The following is a 17,683-nucleotide window of genomic DNA, read 5'->3' on the forward strand; positions in this document are numbered from 1 at the left end:
ACTCACTTTGTAGACCAGGCTGGCCTCGAACTCAGAAATCCGCCTGCCTCTGCCTCCCGAGTGCTGGGATTAAAGGCGTGTGCCACCATGCCCGGCTAGTTTCTTTACTTCTATTACCAGTTTCACAACTGGATGACTCCAGGATGAAACTTATGGAAAGTGTTCTGACAAGGTAAGCAGAGTCTGTATTCAGACTCTCCTACTGACAGTTTCATGTCAACTTGATACAAGCTAGTGTTATTTTGGAAGAGGAATCCTCAATTGCCCCTTCCAGGATGCCCTGTGGGCAAGCCTGTGATGCATTTCCTTAGTTAATGGTTGATGTGGGAACATCCAGCTCACTGTGGGTGATGCCACCCCAGGCTGGTGGTCACAGGTGACATAAGAAGGCAGGGTGAGCAAGCTATGAAAGCTAACCAGTAAGTAGAGCCTGTGTGTTAGCTCCTGCCTCATGGATCCTGCCCTGAGTTCCTACCCTGAATTCTCTCAGCAATGGAGTATGACTTGAAAATTGGAAGGCGAAACAAACCCTTTACCTGCAAGCAGATAATGGTCATGGTGTTTCATCACGACAATAGAAACCCTAACTAAGACATCACCTTAATTGTAAGTGCTAGAAGTATAAAATACCTGGTAGTTTTACTTCATTCACTATGAGACAATGGTCTCATTTCTAAATAAACTTTCTATTAGGTTAGCTTACTGGTTCTTTGATTTCACTTCAGTTCCACTGACCTACCCTGCTGTGTCCAGTATTTCAGGACTTCCTATGGGCTGGACCCAGGGCTATATATTATGCTCAATAGACAAGAGCTTTCCAAAGATCTTCCAACATCTGGAAACTGCAAGGTCAGGAAACAGAGTTTCTGGGTAAGGGGTAGAGAAATATTTAAAATAAAAGAAAGGAAGGAAGAAGAGTAACAGGGGGAGGGAAAAGTCAAAACTCTAAGTTGTAAAGAACTATTTTTTGAGATTTATTTATATTTTATGTGTAAGAGTGTTTGCATGCACGTATGTCTGTGCACCACATGCATGCCTGGTTCTCTCACAGGCCAGAATAGGGTATATGATCCCCTGGTACTGGAGTTCCTGATGTTTGTCAACCACCATGTGGGTGCTGAGAATCAAACCTCTGGAAGAACAGTCACTGCTCTTAACTACTGACCCTTCTTTCTAATCCCCAAAGCAGTGAGGTTGGTTTCTTTTTTTTTTTTTTTTTCAATTAAAACTACATTTATTTATTTTTAACTTTTCTTTTTTGTACATGTGTGCACATGTATGCCACATGTTTTCAGAGGTCAGAGGGCAAGCCACAGCAGACAACTTTGTAACATACAGATCTTAGGGTTTGAACAGAACACAGCTTAATGTCAAGTTTAATGGGAACTCTGTGTGTGTGTGTGTGTGTGTGTGTGTGTGTGTGTGTGTGTGTAAAACTTAGGTGTCATTCCTTTGATCTATCCATCTTGCTTTTGAAATAAAGTCTCTCAGTGGGGCTCACTAATTAGCCTTGACTGGCCAGTGAGCACCAGGGATGTGCTTGTCTAGCACTGGGTCACCATGTGCTTTTATTATCATGTGTGCTGTGCACTTCACTGGCTCATCTCTCTTGCTCCTGGTAGAGGGATTATTTACAGAAGTAACTGATGCTTGTGAATGGCTCCCCTTTCCACCCTCACCTCCCTGGACCAAAAATATTTTGGACTAGAAATGACCACTCTCTTTCTTTGTCCTAATTTTCCCACTACTGATTTCAAAGAAAGTGAAAAAATATTCTCTTTGTTTGTAGCTTGACATGTATGGAACTGGATTTACCAGAATCCCGTGATACATCTTCTTCCTCCATTTCTGACACTGTGGCTCAGGAGAGTGTCCTACATTGCTGTTAATGTGAAAATGACTACTGTTCTACTGACTACAGCATATCCTCTGAATTCTCCAACAATAGCTTGATCCTGTCTTATCTTCCAATCTTTCCTGAAAGAACAACTTGGCAAATCCAGAGCAATATTGTCCCTGATTCCCCAGAAAAGGAATTGGCCAAGTCCAGGAGCCAAAGCATACCACTGCCTTACCTTATAGTTGACAGACACTGAGAAGTCAGATCTTTTCCAGAATTTTGCAGTCCTTCCTCCATTAGAAGCTCATAGCTCTTTTATTAGCTCTATTTTACAACCCCTAGATACTTGCAAACATGAAATAACAAAAGATAAGGGAAAGAATCATTTTCTGTCAGATCATGGGTCAAATTNTGTTTTGAATGAGAGTCTGGGACCCATTGCCTGGGCTACTCTCCAGCTCTGTCCGTTAGTCAGAAGACAGCTGGAGGGCCATATGTCTCAGAAGGTTTCTACTCTGCAGAAACAAGTGGTACCTCTGCCTGAGAAGAAGTCATGGAAAACAATCATTGGATGGATGTACAAGGAGTTCCTAAACAAGAGATCTTCCACACTCAGGTACCTACACTCATCCCTCAGAGCACTGAGCCAAGAACCAACAGATCTTCAGATGTTCCATCAATTCATCCCCATGTGAGCATCGGGGCCAATTCTGAAGTAAATAGGACAGAAACCAGAATGTCATGGTCACTTACCTCCAACAAGCAGTTAGAATCTGAGAATGACCACCAAATCATTAGATACAATCCTTTACTTATATAAATGGACACACCATCTTCCAGAAATGTAGAATTTAATGCAATTCAGGAAGAAACCACTTTACTGAGAAAGGATCCAAAGCACGTGTAAGAGCTGAATATAGAACAGAGGGTCATAGGTCTTCCAGAAGAAAGTATAAAGTCACATAAGGCACAAGGAACTAATGTGGAGCTGACACCCAAGACACCATGTTCAGCCACAGACAGCATAAAGGTCACTTCAATGGCATTGCTTCAGGTTATAAATTCAATGGGNATGATCCCAGATTCACATTTAGATGTGACAAATTCTGTGGGAAAAACAAAAGATAAGACTAACTTATCACAGCCATCAAACCAAGCTGAATCAGTGAGTATACCCCCACCCCGAGTCATTAAATCCAGTAATTGAATCAATAAAAGTAGCAAGTCCTCCGCATCACACAAGGGAATCAAAGATTATGACCTCAAGACCAAATCAAATCACAAATATCTCAAAAGTAACTCCTGTAGCATTGTTTCACATCGTGAATTCTAGGGGGCTGATCAATGAATTATGTTCATGTCATAGAATCAACAGGGATAGCCCCAAAGCCACAATACCAAGTCATGGTATCAGTGGAGGTAGATACATTGCATAAGCATCAAGCTATAGAACCAGCAAAGATGAGTCTAGGGCCACAGCATATAGTCTTCAAAGCTGGGGAAAGGAATCCAAAGCCTCAGCCTAAAGTCACAGAAACATTAAACCTGGACCCAGAATCAAACCATGAAACAGATCAGGTTTACTCCTAGTTCTCTCCAACCTCCACAGCCACCATCTAATATCCTGGACTCAACAAGGGTGATTCCAGATGCATCAGAGAAATCCATACATGCTCTAAAGGGAAACTCAGTGGCACAGGGGTCACCCACTGGAATGATCACAGCACTACAAGCTGGTTTGACTGCACAGTCAGTGGCTCAAGCCAAAGAATCTCCAGAGTTGCCTTCTGCATCCCAGGTTCAAGTCAGAGACTCCATAGGGATGACACCACATCAAGACACAGAGNATGTGTCATTGACTCCAAAACTTCCCCCTCAGGTCATGGACTCTTCAGAGTTCACCCCATGGCACCAATACTTAGACTGTTTAGAGGTGAGTCCAAAATAAAATCACAAACAGAGAATCTATGGAGTTGACCTCTGATACCTGGCCACAAANGAAGAATCCTACAGAGAGGACACCATCACCTCATCAAATAACAGAATCTATGACAACAGCCCCAGGGNCACCAGATCAAGGGACAGTACCTATAGGGATGACCCAATTGCATCAACTTACGGAATCTGAAGTAGTGCCAGCTACTCTAAAACTTTGAGAAGTGGAGTGTTTGGGGGAAAACAACCCCACAACCTAAGGTTATGGAGTCAGTGAACTTACCCCTGAGTTACAGAATGTAAACTCTAAGAACCTAGTTCCAGATCCAAGATTGCAAAGTACGAAACCCGTGGACATATCCAAAGATTTAGTCCAGATAAGATAAAAGCTGGACCACTGAGCCCAACTGTGGTATCTATAGATCTGGCTCCAGACCAACATCAGCAGNGCATACAGTCTGAGGAATTAACCTCCATATCACAATTGCAAACTGAGAAACCTGTCCCATCAGCCCCAGAGTCTCAGCTTCAAGATGTGAAGTCTGGCCAACTGACAGTTGAACCACAACTCCAAAATGTACAATGGGCTGGGTTGCCCCCAAATCCACAGGTNCAAAGTGAATCAGTAAATTTGATTCCTGGTTCACAGTCTCGAGTTATGGAAGGTGTTCATTCAGCCCTACCACAAGAGGTACCAGAAGATATAAAAATGGTGGCTTGACCCCAAGACTGCCACTTGAAGATATAAAATCTGCAAACTTGNCCCCAAAACCATGTTCCCAAAACACCAGCTCTGATAATATAGCCCATGTACCACTGCTTGAAGATATGAAGATTCCACTAGTAGACTATAGAAGTTTAATTCCTGAGACACTGTTGGAAAGTATGAAAGTTGGTGAGTTGACCACACACTGTTATGCAGTAAAATCTTCAGATGTGAGCCTCAACTCAAGTTATTCTTTCCCAGAACCTGAAGGGCTGAATGAACAACAGCAAGCCTCAGAGGCAAGGGTGACCTCTGACACTTGGCATCAGGTGGAAGAATCTGCTGAGTTGTCATCAGTAGGAGTGACTTCAGCACCACTGAGCCAAACTTCAGAATCTATGGAGATGAGCTTACCACCACTTCAAGACACTCTTGAACCTAGGACCCGAGTTGTGAAAGCCATGAAAGAAACTCCAGAATTACAAATTGAAATTAAAGATATTCTGAATTTGTGGCCCCAGAACTCATGTGACGCCAGAACCATGTTCAGAAGTTACTAACCCATCAGAAATGACTCTGTATGAATGCACAGCAAGCACCAAATTGACATTGCCTGAAGTTGATGGTACCCAGGGGATCATTGTAGAAACATATTCAGAAATGGGATCTCAGGGGTTGAACCAAGAGTGCAAATTGAGGAATCAGAGTCACTGGCAGAAAAAATGAAATTTGAAGAATTAGCCTCTGAAACCATCTGTACTAGTTGTAGAACCTACAGGACTCACACCACATATTATAGATGTGATCCCAGGGCGAGAGCTCCACAACGTAAAGTCTGTGCAAATAGATACAGGACTAGAGTTACAAACTGAGTTATCTGTGGATTTAGTACAACAGTCATCTAAAAGAGTGGTAGATCCTGAAAAGGCAAAACCAGAGCCAGAGCTTCAGAGTTTGTCACCAAAGGAGTTGGTTGAGGGAACACAGATTCCAAATGTGAAATCCATGGATTTGAATCTGGGCCAAGAGCCGCCAGTTGTCAAACCACCATTGATTCCAGGGCCATACCTGCAAAGTGTCAGATTTCTAAAGTTATATCAAGGGCTACTGATATATATTTTTTTACACATTCTAAATGTGGCCCTGAGTTTAGCTCTGAAGTTTTCACACCTTGAGGTTGAGTTTCTGGTATTACTACTTCTTTAAGGGAAAATCCAGCAAATTCTATCTTGGGCTCCCCACATTATAATTTGAAATCTGATGAAGCAATATCATATTCCCCAGTGCCAGAGAGCAGGTCATCTGGTTTTATTCCGAGGCCAAAGGTACAACAAGTGAAATCCTTTGAAGTAAATCTAGGACCATGTTTGCAAGACATGAGATTTTCTGATTCAATCCCAAAACCTAAACAAGATGGTTTCAAATATGCACAGTTCATACCAGGTTTTCCACTTCAAGAGAAGACATCTCAGGGATTTATACCAGAATCATTTTTGCCACTAAGCCAAGAGCCAAAGTTCNAAGATAGGAAGCTTGCTCTGCCTACACAAGGATCAGAGTTTCACAGCATGAAATTTGCAACACAAGCCTATGAACTGCAGCATCCGTGTGTGATATCTGAGGAGGTCAACACAGGACCTCAGGAACAAGATACCAAAGTTTCTGAGCTGGCTTCAAGACCAAAACTTCAAGGGATCAAATTTGGGGAACAAATCTCAGGATCGATGTTTGTTAGTGCAAGTTCTATGACTCCAGAGTTAGGGATGAATGATCCCAAATTATCAAAGATGACTCCAGGGCTACAAGATACAAAGCAGGTGAGATTTTACTCAGCACCATGGCTTCAAAGTGTCAATTTTTTTAGATGCAATACCAGAAACTCAACCACAAGGTGTGAAAACTTCAGAGCTAAACTCAGCACCACATTTAGAATGTGTAAAAGTTTTTAGTTGACCACACAGCCAGAAAGGCAAGAGGTGAAATCAGAATTTATAGTACATTAGTCTCCACTTTAAGAAGTAAAATATGTCACAGCGGATCAGGTACCAAGCTTTGAAGACAAAAGGTCTTATAAAATGGTATCTGAGCTACAGGTGCAAATGGCAGAAACAATGAAATTGGCTCTTGGGAGACACTTAGGAAATGTAGATCATTCTGAGCTGATCAGAAGACCACAGTCCCAAGGCAGATCATCTTCTGAATTGATCAAAGGACAACTGTTAGGATGTATAAAACCTGTGGAGAAGAACACAGTCTCAAAGCAAGAAGCTCTGACATCTGTAGAATTAATACCAGGGCTACATTTGGCAGGCATTACATCTACAAAGTTAAAGTCAAAGTCAGAGCTGGAACATGTCAAATCTATGCTGTCAACCCCAGGGATGCAGGCAGGAGATAGGAAACTTGAGGAGCTGCCTCCAGGCTCCAACTTAAAGGATTTAAAACCAAGTTTACTACATTCAAAGCCAAAAGTAGAAAATAGGAAATCTGTGATCTTAACTGTAGAAGAAAGTCTCAAGAGGAGAAAATCAACTGTAGCATCTCCCAAGTAGTTCCCTGAGAGGAGATATAAACTCTGTGAAGTTGATTCCAGGTTCAAGAACTCAAGATTTGAAAAATAAGGGGTTGGCCCGTGGTACACGTGTTCCAGAGGTAAATGCCATGAACTTGAAACTTGAACCAAATAAGCAAGAGGAGAGTCCTGTGACTTGAACCAAGGATGCTGTTTCCAGCAAAGTCTATGGAGGTGTTTCAAGGGCCTCAACAGCAAGGTATGAAACTCAAGGAACTAACTTCACAGCCACAAATTCAAGATAGGAAACCTGTGATCACCCTATGTTTGAAACAGCAAAGTCTGAAACCTGAAACTCTAGCCAAACACAAGGGATCCAAGGAGTAAAATTTGTAGATTTCACCTCAGCAGAACAAGGGTGTCAAGGTACAGAACTCATGAACTTAACTCTTGAGTCTAGACAGGATAAACAGATAACTGTAAAGTCACTAGAGTGGAAAGGTGGGATTTTTGACCAACATAAAAAACAGCTTTTATCTGAAAATAATGTCAGATCAAGAACCAAAACCTGCAAATATGAAACCCACAGATAACAACTCTAAGGTATAATTCAAAGGTACAACGTCATTTGAGTTGGGTACTGAGCTGGTTGTTCAAAGTGTAAAAGCTGAAGAGTTCCGAAATGAACTACAGGTGCCATGTACGAAGCCTGGCCAGTTGACTCCAGGGTCCCAGATGCACTAAGAGAAAGCCTTGGGGTCAATGTTGGACCCACAGCTCCAAGGTGTGGAAACTGTGGCACTAAATACAGAACCCCAACTTGGAAACACCACGACTATCTAATGGATACCAATATCTGAGTTTCAAAGTGAGAAAGGTATAGGGTCAAACTCAAGGTCACAGTCTCAAGAAGCCAGACCTACAGAACTGAAGCAGCCTGTGCTATGGAGAGGTGTAAGGTCATCTGAGCTGACTGCCAGGATAAAAATTCAAGGAGAAAAATCTGTGGCATTTCATCTTGAGTGACAGTTACAGGGAGTAAAAACCTCTTATTAGCAATAGAGTTGCAGGAACCCAAAACCTTTATCTTGACTTCAGAGCCACAGCCTCAAGGTATCACAACCAAGGAGCTAAACAGAGCCACAGGCTCAAAGTGTAAGATCTGTCCAGTGGATACCTCAAGAGGAGTTTCTTGGTGTGAAGTTTTTAGGATCCAATAGTAGGTCACCATTTCAAGGTGTCAAATGGACAGAACAGAAACCCTCCATAAAATTGGGAGGTGGGAAGCCATCGGATGCGACTCAAGGGCCAAAACTATAAGGGAAAAAATCTGGGGATTTTAACCTCACACCACAAGAAGAGTGTGTGAAGAGCTTCCAGTTGTCACCAGGACCAGAGCTACAAAGAGGGGGAAACTTTGCATCATGGTTAGAACCACAGTCTCAGTGTGTGGAAACTGTGCCATTGTACCATGGACCACAGCTTGAAAATACAAAATCTGTCTTCCAAGATAAATGTACACAAAATCTTGGGTTACAGCCTCAAGGAATCGCATCCAAAGAGTTAAAACCCTCAGTACAAGAAAGGGATGTGAAGACATCTGAAGTGTTGATGACAAGGCACAAGACAGAAGGTAAAGAACCTTCTGAGTTAGCCCTGAAATTCTTGTCTCATGGGTTCCAAACCATTGATTACAAGTCTGAAAAGCCTATTAGAAGTATAAAAGAATGTGACTCCATCTTAAGGTTAATGAACAGTAATATAAAATCAATGACATTCAAACCCAGGTTCGACAAAGAAGACAGGAGATTTCCTCAATTGACCCCTGGGGTAAAATCTCAAGAAGTGAAACCTTTAAAGTCATCCCCAAGACTACATTAGCCTCAAGACATGGCGCATCTTCAGTGTTTAAATAAGAGTCACAGTCTTCAGAAGCAAAATCTCGGTATTAGGCCAAGGGTCACAGTCACAGAACAATAAAAGTATCATATTGAGCGACAGTTACAGGGAGTAAAAACCTCTCCATTAGCAATAGAGTTGCAGGAACCCAAAACCTTTAACTTGACTTCAGAGCCACAGCCTCAAGGCATCACAACCAAGGAGTTAAACAAAGAGCCACAGGCTCAAAGTGTAAGATCTGTTCAATGAATACCACAACAGGAATTCCCTGGTGTGCAGTTTTTAGGATCCAATAATAGGTTAGGATCCAATACAAAATGTTCTAATTTGACACCTGAAACAAAGTCTTAAAATATGTAATAATAGGTCCAAAAATAGGTCACCATTTCAAGGCGTCAAATGGATAGAACAGAAACCCTCCATAAAATTGGGAGTTGAAAAGCAATTGGATGTGTCCCAAGGGCCAAACTACAAGGGAAAAAAATCTGGAGATTTTAACTTCAGGCCACAAGAACAGTGTGTGAAGACCCTTCAGTTGTCACCAGGAGCAGAGTGATAAAAAGGGGGAAACTTTGCATCATCATCAGAACCACAGTCTCAGTGTGTGGAAACTGTGCCATTACGCCATGGACCACAGCTTGAAAATACAAAATCTGTCTTCCAAGATAAATGTATACAGAATCTTTGGTTACAACCTCAAGGAATCACATCCAAAGAGTTAAAACCCTCAGTACAAGAAAGGGATGTGAAGACATATGAGGAGTTGTTGACAAGGCTCAAGTCAGAAGGTAAAGAACCTTTTGAGTCAGCCCAGGAATACTTCCCTCACAGGTTCCAAACCATTGATTACAAATCTGAACAGCCTTGTAGAAGTTTGAAAGAATGTGACCCCAACCTAAGGTAATATAAAATCAATGCCATTCAAACCCAGGTTCTATGTAGACGACAGGAGCTCTCCTGAATTGACCCATGGGATACAGTCACAAGAAGCAAAACAGTTAAAGTCATCCCCAGGAATACAGTAGCCTCAAGACATGGCATCTTCAGTGTTTAAATAAGTGTCACAATCTTCAGAAGCAAAATCTCAGTATTAGGTCAATGGTCACAGTAACATAACAATAAAATTATAGGGTTGAAAAGTGAAAAATCCGCTAGGTTGGCACTTCAGACAAAGTCTCAAGGTATGAAATCTAAGATGAAGTCTGAGCCCCAGGGGCAAAGTGCAAAATGTTCTGACTTGACACCTGAAACAAAATTCCAAAATATGAAATTTAAGTCCCAGGCTACCCTTGAAAAGTAAACCATTTACTAATTTAATCATGGGGTCCAAAATTTGAAGGGTCAAGCTAGACTCTACACCCATGCCATTGGACCCAAGATATAAAATAGGATTCAATTCTGAAGGCAAAGCCTCAAGAAATGAAGATGGAAGGCTGTGAATCCTGCCTAGAGTTACCAGATCTGAAATCTTTGAGGACGATCATGGGTGTAAAAGTCCAAGATGTCCAATCTATGAGCCTCAGTCCTAGAACACACTTAGAAGGTATGCCATCTGAAGTCATCACAGAGAAGAATGTTCTTGGTATGAAAACAGTAGAAATCAAAACTAGTGCAAAATTACAAGGTGAGAAATCTGAGTTCACCCCAAGGAAGTTGTTTTTAGGCACACAATCTATAGGGCTGGATTCAGGACTTAATTTACAAGATTTGTAATATCCCAAGCTGGTAATAGGCATGAAACTTCAAGTGTAGACTCTAAGGAACAACACTTGACAAGTATAGAACTTTTTGAGGTGAATACACAGATAAATTCTCAAGGTGTAACATCAGTGGTCTTCGATTCTGGATCACAGACACAAAATAAAAAGCGTTCTGAGTTGTTTCAAGGGGGAAAGCTCCAAGATAGTGTTTAATCAAGGCCCAAATTTACAAAGTATGACTGTGGAGTCAATACCAGGGACAAACCCCAACATGGAGAAACTGTAAAGTTAAACTCAGGCCTTCAATTGCAAAATAAGAAATATTCTAAGTCAATCCTAGGTACAAAGCATTGAAATAAAGATGAAATTTTAGAACCTACACATCATGTAAAATGTACCAGAAAGTTGTTTGTGATCCTGAAAGGCTGCTTGAGGCTGAAAACAAAGAGGAACAGGCCCAGGCATGTCCTAGCAGGCCGGCTGTTAAGGCATTCCTAAGAATAGCTTGACCATAAAGATAGAATAGCTGAGTCAACACCATCTGGCCCGGCACCTCCCTCTGCCCGCTGACCTCCTGACTCAGTTCAGAGTCATATATTAACCAGATGTTCCACTGACCTAGATAAGCACCTGGCCCTCTGACTTCCTGAAGCCCCGATCTACATGTACACTTTTACTGATGTATAATTATTCTATTGAAGTTTAAATTGTCCAATCGTGTGAAACCGCGGCAATTCCTTCCCCAGCCCCAGACCCTTTTCTATAAAAACCCCTAGCTTTGGAGCTCGAGGCCGACATCTGTTGTCTCCTGTGTGAGATATGTGTCGGTCCAGAGCTCCGTCATTAAACTCCCTCGTGTGTTTGCATCAAGACGGTCTCTCAGGATTCTTTGGGTGCACATTGACTCGGGATACAAGTGGGAGTTTCCCCACTAGGTTCTATCAGCATCAAGATGGAAGATCTCCAGAGGTCCATTCTGACCCACACTTTCAGGGTGTAAAAGTTCTGAAGGGATTTCAAGGGACACGATTCAAAAAGAGAAACCCATGACACTTGTGTAGTCATCAGCCACTCGGGCAAGATGTAGAATCTTTTAAATGGATTTTCTCTAAGGCACTTGATGGGAAACCTTTGCAGTTCCAGGTACCCTCTGAGTTACAGGACAGGAAACTAAGCTAACACCAGAATTACATCTTCAAGGTAATAAAGCCTGAGACTTTCAACCCTGGATTAAAGTTGGAAGATGTGAAAGCCAATTCCACAAATCTGCAAACAACGAAGGAAAAAGAGGTTGTAGCCTCCCCCAGCCTGAAGCAGGCTGGTACAGACCTTGTTGCCACTGAGTGGGGCCACCTGCGGTGCAGCTTTCCAACTTGGCTGGCTCCTTTTGAATTGACAACTGCCCTGCTCTTCTGCTACCTGCCGAGAGGCTGAACCTATCTCCCTGAGACATTCCTGAATAAGCAACAGCCTGGGGACCAAGTGTTGACAGAATGGCTCCAGGCACCAAGAATGTACTGGTGTGTGTGTGTGGGGGGGGCATGGGCCTTCCCCCTTATTAGCACACTCTTATTAAACTCGTGGGCCTTAAACAGAAAAATTTGTCTTGGCTTCATCATTCTTTTCTCGCAGTCTAAGTCTCTTTCAGCCCCAGCCTGCCTTCCAGAAATACCCAGTTCATGTAGGCCGTAGGCCGGCTTACTACAAGAGGTAGTAATGAAGACTTGCAGGTTGTGGGATTCTGCAGGGTTGACCTCACCAATTTATAATGTGATACCTTCTGGACTCAAAGCCAGAAATCAGAAACAAGATGGGAAACCTCAGAAATTAAGTCAAAAGCAACAGCTTCAAATTATGAAATCAACAGTGTTCAATCATGAGCAACATATGAAGTCATCAGATTTATGTACAAAGCTTCAAGACCTGAAATCAATGGAATTCAACTCAGAGCAACAGTTGCCAGATGTGAAGTCCTCTGAGTTGGGCTGGAAACAGGTATACTGTCTTTAGGGTTCAACCCTGGGCCACAGTTGCAGGAGATAAAACCTTCTGTGGTGAGCACAGAGGTTAAGCTGCTGGAAGAGTCACCTCAGGAATTGAAGCATAAACCTAGATTGCAATTTAGGAAATCTTGTGACTGGAGTCACAGTAAAAATGTTATGGCACCCAACACCGAGATACAAGATGTAGAATTATCTGACTTGCACCCTAGTCCAGAACTTCAGGGTATAAAATCTAAGGTGTTATGTCCTGGGTCACACTTGGAAGATGTGATGCCTGCATGTACTCCCAATTTAAATTTTCAATATGTCAATTCCAGTGAGTATATATCTGAGTCATATTTGCAAGATACAAATTCCTCTACATATATTCCAGAGACAAATGCTCATTGTATAAGTTTTGAGTGCAATCCTGGAATACATTTGCATGGAACGAATACTTCCTCATGCTTTTCAGGATCAAAATAGCAAGTTTAGATTCAACTGGGAGCAACACTGAATCATATTTGCAAGATGAAAATTCTACTGAATGCACTCCAGGGTCAAGTCTATAGTGTGAAAAGTCTTCTGCATGCACACCAGAACCAAAACCTCCATGTGTAAATTCCCCTGACTGCAATCCTGAATCATATTTGCAAAATGTGAATTCTTTTGTATACACTGCAGGGCAAAAATCCTCTATGTGAAAATTCTAATAGGTATAATCTTGGGCCACTTTTACAAGGTATGAACTTTTGTACATTTCCATCACCACAAATTCTGTGTGTAATTCCTGTTTGGTGCAATACTAGAATACATTTGCAAGATATAAATTCTTCTGCATGTACTCTAAGTCAAGAATCTCAGTCTGTAAATCCTATTGGCTACAATCCTGGACCACATTTACAAGCTCCAAAACTTCAAGAACAACACTTGAAAGACTTGAAGTCAGAATTAACTATCGTGTCAAACAATTTGGGTACAGCACCTATGGAATACAACAACCTTGGTCCACAAAGTCAAGATATAAATTCTTCTGGGTTTAATCCTGAGTCAAAACCTCAGGATAAGCCCAGTTCCAACTGTGAAGTTGAAGCCAGCACCACATTCTCAAAGTGCAAATTCTTCAGAATTGATGTCATGTCACAGTTCACAGCATTCTATGTTTCTCTTGCACCAAAGCCATGTTTTCAAGATACAAACCTTAAGCAGCCAAGGATAGGATCCAAACAGCAAAATCTGAATTGCTAACTGTTTCCTTCAAAGGAGAAACCAATGATGGTATTGGCAGCACAGTCCACCAGGAAGCTCTCAGCAGGACCAGCACTGACTAGTGTCAAATTTTCAAAATTGTCACTAAAATCTCAGCAGCAAAATACAAAATAGTTGACATGTATTTCAGAGCCAAAGTGGCAATGTTTAAAGCAGGTGACATTGTCATCAGTGTCTCTGCAAGAACCTGGAAAATCTGTGGATTTACCACCAAAGTCAATTCTTCAAAACATGAAATCTGGGAGCCTAAATCCCCAGACAATTGATCCAGTCACAAAATCTGCTAACGTCATATGTAGACCAGAGGGACAGGTCAGGGACTTTGCAGAAATAAGCATGAATTCTAGGTGCCAAGTCTTTAAATCAGTGAATTTTACTTCAACAATTTATCAAGATTTGGCATCTTTAGAAATGACCAAAGGGTTAAGACATAAAAGCACAGAAATGATGGAGAAATCTATGAGATTGAGCTCCAAAGAAACAGATAAAGTCATAGAATCATTAGCGATGCCCCTGAAGCTAGATCTTCAAGTACCAGAATTTTTTGATCTGACTCCAACACTGATCAATATCAAAATCCTCAGAACCAAACCTACAGAAAAGCTACCAGATCCCAGAAACTCCTGAGTTACATTCTTGGGCATGGCCTCAATTTCAAGATTTCAAAAAATTACACATAAAAGAAGTTACAGAATCTGATAGAATGACCCTCAACGTCAAGAATCAGGTTGCAGACATGAGAGAAGTGACTTGTGAAGCAAGACAGCCAGGGAGAGAATTTCTTAGAATGACTCCAAAGCCAGTAAATAGAGTCCAGATTTGTAGAAAAATCTCCAAGGCATTGTCCTCAAGACTTAGGACCTCTGGGGGTGGGCTCTAAGAAAAGATCTCAAAGGGAACAATCTATAGTATCAATACCAAGGCCATTCTGTCACATCCCAGATCCTGTTTCAGGAATAACACCAGGGCAGGACCTCAGATTCCCAAATTAAAAATTTGGCCTCTATGCTGTGACTGAAAATCCTCTGAGTTGTCATGCAAGCAAACCAGTCAAGTTGAGGGAAATACAGACTCTGTAGAGCTCACTTTTGGTACACGGCAGCCAGCAGAGGTAGCAGCTAAGGTAACAGAACCTCAGAATCTGAGCCTGGAAAGTGCAAACATTACTCCAATAGAATCACTGGATCAAATGGTAAACATTAATCCAAGGCATTAATCCAAAGCAACAAGATCAAGTGACAGAATCTGCAAAGACACCCCTTCCAGTTCCTCAATCAGTTCCTGTCAGCAAAGTTTCTGAAAATGTGGAAGTGACTACCTGGACCACCACTTCAAGTTATAAAGTCTGTGATGATTCCAGAGAGTACCCTTCAAAAGTCAAAATACAATGATTTGACTCCCAAAATACATGATGTGATAAGTTCAGTATTTGCTCTATGCCTTTGGCTACAAAACGTGCCATCCAAGAAATTAATTTTAGAGCCAGCACATCATGTTTTAGAAACAAAACTATAGCCAGCCATTAGAATTAAAAAGACTGTATTAATTACCAAACCACTGGTTCTGTGTAGCCTCCCTCAGCCCTGAAGCAGGCTGATCCAGACTTTGACCTTGCTGCCACTAAGAAGGAGATTACCTAGGGTGGAGCCTTCTGACCTAGATGGCTCTTTTGTTCTGTCACACGTCACTGCTCTCTCCAAGACACTGCTACCTGCTGAGAAGCCTCTGAGATATTCCAGAGGAACATCCTATCCTACACGTACCCTACAGGCTGGCTCCAGACACCAAGAATGGACTGGTGGGGGATGGGCCTTCCCCCTTATAAGCACACTCTCTTAGTAAACTGGTGAACCTTGAACAGACTAGCATGTCTTGATTCCATTATTTCTCAACCTGCCTAGGTTCACTCTTCTCTTTCAGCTCCAGGTTGCCTCCCAGGCTCAAACCCGGACATGAGAGCCACAGGCTGGCCCCAACAATTTGGCATACTAACATGGGACCTGGGAATGACAGAAGACGCTGGAAGAAACACTGCTGGTATGGAGCTCCACAGATAGGAAAGAATTAGAAAATTCGTATTGGGACATGGAGAAGCAAAGGGCAAAAGGTTGCTAAGGTGTGGTACAGTCTGAGCTAGAACAGTGCTGACCCCTGCTGGACCTGCTCAGGTTCAGCAGTGATATCAGGATCTAGGAACGCAGCAGGCAGTCGGCAGCAGCTTTCAGAAGCTGCTTTTTAGGTGAGAGAAATAAAAGAGTTTGGGTTAAATAATCAGGCAGATGTCTGCAGACAAGAGCTTCATCAGGCGGCAGAAACAGGGTTTGTAGTAATAAAATAATATAGAGGAAAATGGATTTTGAAACTCTCCCAGAGGCAGAGAGAAATGTTGGGGGACGCCCTGCCTTTTTCTCTCTAGCCCTTACAGCAGAAGTTCTCTGCTCCTTTGTTTTGTCTAACATCTAATGTCTGGTGCACCGGTCTGTTCATGTGTTCAATTCATGTGTGTTCGTGTCTAGTCGTCTGAATGACTGAATGTTCTGTCATAAAATTTCTAAATGAATGGAAAATAAAGGTGGCTAAAACTTTATCTGCCAGTTCAGCAAGAGAATGGCCACACACTTTAGCCAGGATCAGGCACATCAGGAGGGCCCCTGCTGGAAAAACTTTTTTAAGAAAGGGAGTCTGCAGCCTCTTGGTTTTGGGGCGCAAAAGCTGATAGATGGTTTTTTCCTAAGAAAATTCTCTGCAGTTATGATTATTGCGTTTAGCTAATGACAAAGTGCTTTTTATTTTATAATTATAGCTAGAAAAATTAAAATTCTCTGTTTGGTCTAAGTGTAGCCGCTTCATTTTTTTTTTTTTAAATTGGTAATGTGCTCTACATGTCATCACAAGAGTATCAGCTCATAAGTTATTGGTTAGGATTAAATAATTGTTACATTGGTAACAGAAGGTTAGCCTTAAATTGGTAACTCAGGAGTCTTTTAAAACACATGGCATAGCAGGCCAAAAAAACTAGGGCTCTTAGGGATACTTGTAGTTGAGATAATATTTAATGTGATTCTTATCCTAAAAGGTAGACTTAAAGATAAGATTTAAAGCAATGTCTCTTTAATGAAGCATTAAAATTTGCACTATCATGCATTCATAGGTATAAATTGGCAGCCAAACTTTGTAACATGATAGTAATGCCTCTGACATTTATTCTAAGGTGATAAATGGTTTTGAAATTGGGTTTTGCTTTCCCAAAGTTGTAGTTATGGTCTAATATTGCAAAAGAAACTTAAAATTTCTAAAATCTGTCCTCATGGCAAGAGGAACAAAGCTCAGAGCAGCCTCTGCTAGCCTTGTGTGACTTTCTTTTGTCTTGCAAACGGTGTTCCTGGGGAGGTTCTTGAAGCTTGCCTCTCCTTGTCTCCAGGGGAATTTTCTTTTAGCTGAAAGAACACTGTTGCAGATCTATCCAGATGTTCTAATTAAAGTTCTAATTCAAAGCTTATAAAAGGTCAATCAGACTGTAGAATTTATAAAGGCATTACAATCTGGCTTGCATACTTCCTGTAAAGTTATTATATGTTTAAAGGTTTGTTTTTTCCTTTGCATCTTAATAATTGTAAAGGGTTTGCTTCTAGTGAACTTGTAATCACTGGAAAATTTTGCCTCTAGGTATGGCTACTATAGCTCTACATTATGTAAGAAGAATTTTTATTGTTTCTACTTCTATACAAGAAGCTAAGAGTTTGAATCTTTCAGTGTATATTGTTTTCTAAGTGGAAATTTTTTTTTCTTTTTTTTCTTTTGTTTTTCGAGACAAGGTTTCTCTGTATAACCCTGGCTGTC

Source organism: Mus caroli, chromosome 12 (genome assembly GCF_900094665.2).
Source record: "Mus caroli chromosome 12, CAROLI_EIJ_v1.1, whole genome shotgun sequence".
Taxonomy (NCBI): domain Eukaryota; kingdom Metazoa; phylum Chordata; class Mammalia; order Rodentia; family Muridae; genus Mus; species Mus caroli.